We start from the raw sequence: 6,820 nt of genomic DNA, 5'->3' as shown, positions 1-6,820 counted from the left end.
AATCAGGAGATCCTTATTAGTTGGTCCTGGGTTCTATGCTCTTACTTCTTTCACATATTTACACTTACTTTGATGTCTCTGTGTATGCCTGCCTATGCAGAGGCTGTCTGTTCTCTTCATTTTTCTCTATTCATCATAAACACTGTTCTGTGCCCCTGGAGCCTCAGCTCTGCTCTGCTCTGCCAGTACCACTGTGTATCTGAGACAGTCCATCTTCCTGCCCAGGTGTTTGCTGAACTGGCTCTCCAGTCAGCTGGTTGTCGAATACTTATAGAGCCAGAACAGAACTGACACTCTGTTCTAGTGGAGACGGACAGAACTTCCTTCCACGGAGAGGAAGGAGATTCACTGAGAGATCCGTGGTCTTGTTGGCGGGGACAGAGAGATGAAGAGAGGTTGAGTGGAGGGAGAGAGAGAGGGAGGAGAGGTTGAGTGGAGGGAGAGAGAGAGGGAGGAGAGGATTGGGAGCTCCCAGTGGGTCTTCTCTGGGCCAACAGCCAGTAATGACACGCCAATCATCCTCCCTCAGGCTCGCATGGGGATTAACTAAGTGAGGACATTCGGAGGGAAAATTCAATTAAATAATGAAAAAGAAGCAGAAGAAATGTCCTGTCTCTCTCCCGGGCAGGAAGGGGCGGGGCAGGGAGCCAAGCGGGGTTCCACCACTGGGAAAACAGGCGAAAAGGGATTTCTATTGGGTGGGCCCCAGGAGATGAGCCAGGGCTGGGAATGTGATTGGACATGGTGTGTGACCGTTGGGCGATGGAGGCGAAATAAGTTGGGGGGCTGTTCAGAGGAGATGTGGTGGGATGTCTGTTAGCTGGTGGTAGCATGAAGGATCAAATCTGATCTGGTCAACCCAGCTAGCTGTTCTCTGAAGGTGAGAAGAGTTATCGCATCGTAGGTTCACATCCTATATAAGTTAGCTTATTTGTCACCATTGGTTGACATCATGTTCTCATAAGTTCACTTCCAGTTATCACAAGCTCACTTCCTTTTACATTTCATCTCTTTTCTGTTATATTCGATTCACACCCTGTTATGGTAGGTTTACTTCCTGTTACCCTTTGTTCATTTCCTGTTATCTAAGGTTCACTTCCTGTTACCCTTTGTTCATTTCCTGTTATCTAAGGTTCACTTCCAGTTACCCTTTGTTCATTTCCTGTTATCTAAGGTTCACTTCCAGTTACCCTCTGTTCATTTCCTGTTATCTAAGGTTCACTTCCTGTTACCATTGGTCATAGGTTTCCATACTATTATCACAGGTTGACATGTACACAGATACAGGTAGTCAGGTACACAGAGAGAAAGCATCGGTCTTGCACTGGCCTCTCTCCACTGGCTACCTGTTAAATGCACGATTGATTTTAAGGTTCTTTTTATTTGTTTTTAATGCCCTACATGGATCGGCAGCAGCACTCTTCCTCAAGGACCCTTAAGTTGTCCAACAAACTGCTTTTGTGCGTTCCACGGTCATGTTTGAAGTTTAAAGGAGTTTGTGCCTTTTCTGTTGCTGCTGCTCCAAAGTTGTGTACAACCTTGCTTTATATATTAGGTCCTCTACTAGGAGCAAGATTTTTAAATCCCACCTTAAGACTTATCTTTTTTTCTTTAGCATTTGAGTCTGCAATTGGGTAGGATTGTTTGTTTGTCATGTCCTATAAATATGTCTAGTTAGTTATATGTTTTGACTGTAGACCATTTTGGTCAACATATATTGTTTTTAAATGTTCTTTATAAATACATTTGACTTGGACTTTGACAGGTAGTCACCAGGGAGCAACAGAAGATGACTCATTCAAAGAAGGAGAAGGTGTTTATTCCACAGCTCATTAGCTGTGAACAGACAGAGTGAACAGGTGGGAGAATTCTATGGCAGATTTACAGCCTCCCCAGTCCCCACACACACACACCGCACACACACACACACGGCCGTCAGTGTACCATAATTACATCTTTTAACAGCATTCCATGAGGCGGCCTGTTTGTGCCTTTCAACACGTCCCGCACAGCCATCGTCACCAAGGTGACAGGTCGTCAGTCAAACATGTAAAGCGGTTGTCGGGCAGGTAATTGGTGGATAATTAGCCCATTGTTGGTTGCCTCTTCGCCAGAGTGTGTGAATGCCTGTGTGATTTATGCGGGTACGGTTTCATTCTCCCGGTCGGAGGATGGACTTCGTCTGCGGTTCTGTTGTGTCAATAACAAACCACCCAGAGGACATGTGTGTGAGGATGTCATCAGAAGAAGTTCAGAGGACACTGCACACTTCCTGAATTGGGTTTCTGGGAGTGATGAAGTGAGGCGGGTGAGGGGGTGAGGCGGGTGAGGGGGTGAGGCGGGTGAGGCGGGTGAGGGGGTGAGGGGGTGAGGGGGTGAGGGGGTGAGGCGGGTGAGGCGGGTGAGGGGGTGAGGGGGTGAGGGGGTGCCCTCCTCCATCCATTCTGTCCTCTCTTCCTCTTCTCCTCCTCTCCTCCTCTCCATCCTCTCCACCTCCTACTCTCTTTCCCTCCCCTCCTCTCCCCTCTCTCTTCCTCCTCTCCCCTTCTCCACCTCCTACTCTCTTTCCCTCCCCTCCTCTCCCCTCTCTCTTCCTCCTCTCCCCTTCTCCACCTCCTACTCTCTTTCCCTCCCCTTCTCTCCTCCTCTCTTCCTCTTCTCCTCCTCTCCTCCTCTCCATCCTCTCCACCTCCTACTCTCTTTCCCTCCCCTCCTCTCCCCTCTCTCTTCCTCCTCTCCCCTCTCTCTTCCTCCTCTCCCCTTCTCCATCTCACCTGTCTCTACACTGGCACCAAGCCTGTTTTGTTGACTGTGTGAGCTTCAGAGAGGGGCTTCATTTAACATCGTCATTATAGCTTAAGATGGTAAAATTAATGAAACCTACTTGTACACATTACAAACAGGTAGTTGGTGACTCATGTCTGTTCACAAGGAAGTATGGAGGTTGGCAAGGGGCAGGGGTAAAGTTAAAAGACAAATGTGTCTGTGAGTCACACCGCTCTGCTCATGCACCCTCTTCTCTCCATCTCCCTTCTCTCCCTCCATCTCCCTTCTCTCCCTCCATCTCCCTTCTCTCCCTCCATCTCCCTTCTCTCCCTCCATCTCCCTTCTCTCCCTCCATCTCCCTTCTCTCCCTCCATCTCCCTTCTCTCACTCCATCTCCTTTTTCTCCCTCCATCTCCCTTCTCTCCTTGCCTCCAATCTCCCTTCCCCTCTCCTCTCGCTCTCCCCTCCTTCTTCCACCACCCTCCACCTCTCCTCTCCCTTCTCCCCCACCCTCCCTCCCTCCTTTCCCTCCGCCTCCCTTCTCTCCCTCCCCCGTCTCTCTCCACCCAAGTTCTATTAACACACACAGTAGCAGCTCTCTATTTCAGCTCTGGGGATTGGACAACTGTATATTCATGGTTTCCAGATCTTCTGGTGCATTGTAGCGTGGGAACAGGCGGTAACCTTGTCCCCGTGGCACCAGAAGCCATGGCGACACACAGCTCATCTCCGCCCGCCGCTAATGACTTCACCCGCCATCGCGGTTGTTTAGGGGTTGCTAGGTGGAAGGGTGGGATGAGGGGGAAGATGTGGAGGAGGGGGCAGGTGGTGACATCCCTCTGCTGGGCCAGGAATACAGGAACTGTGTTTCTTCTGCACTATACTTCTTATTTATTTTTCCTCTATCATTACAGTTTGCAATTTTTTCATTTCCTGTGGTAAACTCAATTCATATTGTATATTTGTTTGCTGTTTTGGTGTGTGTGTGTGTTTATGGATGTCTATGGGCATGTGTGTGTATAGGTGTGTGTGTGTGTGTGTGTGTGTGTGTGTGCATGTGTGTGTTGGGTGGGTGGGTGGGTGGGTGGGTGTATAATTTCATGTCGATCATATTATTAGAAAGGCAGCAGTTGTAATTTCCCAGCTGATCCCGGCATGTCCTGTGACTATGAGAGACATTGTGTGTGTGTGTGTGTGTGTGTGTGTGTGTGTGTGTGTGTGTGTGTGTGTGTGTGTGTGTGTGTGTGTGTGTGTGTGTGTGTGTGTGGCAGGTACAGTCTGTAAGAGTCACACGTACCATAACCCTGTACTGGGAGTCGTAATTATACTCAAGCATGAGTTATGCTTGAGTTTGGTTGACAGTGGTTTCACAAAATGACCTAAAGAGGAAGGCCCGCCTAGTCGAAGGTGATTGGCTGGAACAAGATTGCTGGAACATAATTGGCTGAACATAATCCAAAATTAGAAATAGACATTCCACTGGCACTGAGCTGTATGTGTGTCTAAACAACTCTCAGAGGGCCAGAGAGCTTTCGCAACATGTTTATAGAGAAGAAAACTACATTTTGAATGAAAAGATCTTCACTATTGTACCTTTAAACTCAAACCCAAACCAATCTGCACCTTGAGGAAGGGAATTATGCACACATGCTGAAAGATCATTCGGCTAAATCCCTTCTGCCTAAGTCAATAAAGATGGGGAAAACCCATCCTCTTCCTCCCTCTGCCGTTTGTCCAACTCTCTCTCCTTCCTCCCTCTGCCGTTTGTCCATCTCTCTCTCCTTCCTCCCTCTGCTGTTTGTCCATCTCTCTCTCCTTCCTCCCTCTGCCGTTTGTCCATCTCTCTCTCCTTCCTCCCTCTGCCGTTTGTCCATCTCTCTCTCCTTCCTCCCTCTGCCGTTTGTCCATCTCTCTCTCCTTCCTCCCTCTGCCGTTTGTCCATCTCTCTCTCCTTCCTCCCTCTGCCGTTTGTCCATCTCTCTCTCCTTCCTCCCTCTGCCGTTTGTCCATCTCTCTCTCCTTCCTCCCTCTGCTGTTTGTCCATCTCTCTCTCTCTCTCTCTCCTCTTCCACCTTTCTCTCCTCCCTCTCCTTGTACTCCCTCCCCTCTATCTCCTCTTCTCCCTAACCCTCCTCCTCTCCCTAACCCCCCTCCTCCTCTCCCTAACCCCCCTCCTCCTCTCTCCAACCCCCCTCTCTGAACAGCAGAGACAATGGCCCCTCGCGAGAGAGAGACAGAGAGAGACAGAGAGAGAGAGAGAGAGAGAGAGAGAGAGAGAGAGAGGGGGAGAGGGGGAGAGGGGGAGAGAGAGAGGGATAGAGAGAGAGAGAGAGAGAGAGAGAGAGAGAGAGAGAGAGAGAGAGAGAGAGAGAGAGAGAGAGAGAGAGAGAGAGAGAGAGAGAGAGAGAGAGAGAGAGAGAGAGAGAGAGAGAGAGGGAGAGAGCGTCATTGGCCTGTATTTGCATGGATAACTCTTTTTATCTGCTGTCTACTTGCGTCGCTCCCGTCCCTCCTGAGAGCCAGGCTGGAGGGAGGTCATTCTTCATCAGTCCTCGCTGCCACGGGGTGTGGAGGTGTGGAGGAGGCGGAGGTGGAGGAGGAAGGGGCCCGTGGCCGCTAGAGGGATGTGTGCTGAGCTGACGCTGGCTGTGTCAACACAGGCGGAGAGAAGACTGGTCTGAGAGAGCTGGGGGGGGCATGTTCTCAACAACCTGTCGGGGTTATACACACACACACACACACAATACATATACAGTACACACATACACACTCACACGCATTCTCTCACACAATACACACACTCATGCAGACACACACACAAAACACGTACACTACAAACATACACACTCTCACACGCACTCTCTCTCACACATACACACAAACACACACATGCAAACGCGCGAAAAAAAGCACAAACACACAATCACCCATGGGAGCGACCAATCATCCACTCCAAGCTCGGAAAGGAAGGTGAAGAAAAGAGAAGCAGCTCTCCCCCGTCATTCTCTCTCGGGAGCCGTCTCTTTCTTGTACACGCACACACACACCCAGTAGCCCCAAACTCCATTCTGCTCATGTGTGAAATGAGCAAGGGTCTTATCTTATGGAAACACACCACTGAGCCAGAGGAGACGGAGGGAGGGAGGGAGGGAGGGAGAGAGAGAGAGAGAGAGAGAGAGAGAGAGAGAGAGAGAGAGAGAGAGAGAGAGAGAGAGAGAGAGAGAGAGAGAGAGAGGAATAGAGGGAGGGAGGGAGGGAGCAGGAGAGAGACAGACGGAAAGGAGAGAGCAAAAAAGGAGAGAGAGGGGAGGGAGACAGACAAGGAGTGAGAAAGACAGATAAAGAGAGACAAAGAGAAAGAGAGAGAGAGAAAACATAGTCTCTTTCAGTCCACAGTGATGATGGGAGAGTGTGGGGATGTTCAGCAGTGTATATATAGTACATTAACCTCAGTCCTGCTGAATGTAACCCTTCCTATACAATACGCAGACATACATATCACAGCATATCTCACCCCAGAACCACCCCATCACTATACAGAGGGAGGGGGGTGTAGGGGGAGTGATATAAATAAAAAGAGAGAGGCATAGAAATAGACAGTGCTAGAAAGAGGGGAATAGAGTGACACAGAGAGAAAGAGAGGAAGGAGGGAGAGAGAGAGAGAGAGAGAGAGAGAGAGAGAGAGAGAGAGAGAGAGAGAGAGAGAGAGAGAGAGAGAGAGAGAGAAGAAATACGGAGAGACAGAAAGCTAGACTGACAGAAATAGAGGGAAACAGCGAGAGACGGAAAGATACCGAGACAGAGACCGAGAAAGGACGATCAAGAGAGCGAGAAACATGGAGAGAAAGGGAAGAGATGGACATATCAAGTTTCCGCTGTGTGAGATCTTTTCTGTTAGCATCAGCTTAATCCTCCTCCGAGTCCTTTTTGCAGCTATAAAACTAAGCTGATGTATGAACTTACAAAAACACACACTCATGTCAGAAACTTCCTTTTGTAAATGAAACACAGACGGTGAGCACAAGGCGTGTTTATCGACCTACAATTAGCGTTT

The sequence above is a fragment of the Hypomesus nipponensis genome, chromosome 2 (assembly GCF_054491055.1).
Source record: "Hypomesus nipponensis isolate SF chromosome 2, ASM5449105v1, whole genome shotgun sequence".
NCBI lineage: Eukaryota > Metazoa > Chordata > Actinopteri > Osmeriformes > Osmeridae > Hypomesus > Hypomesus nipponensis.
This window is presented reverse-complemented; position numbering follows the sequence as displayed.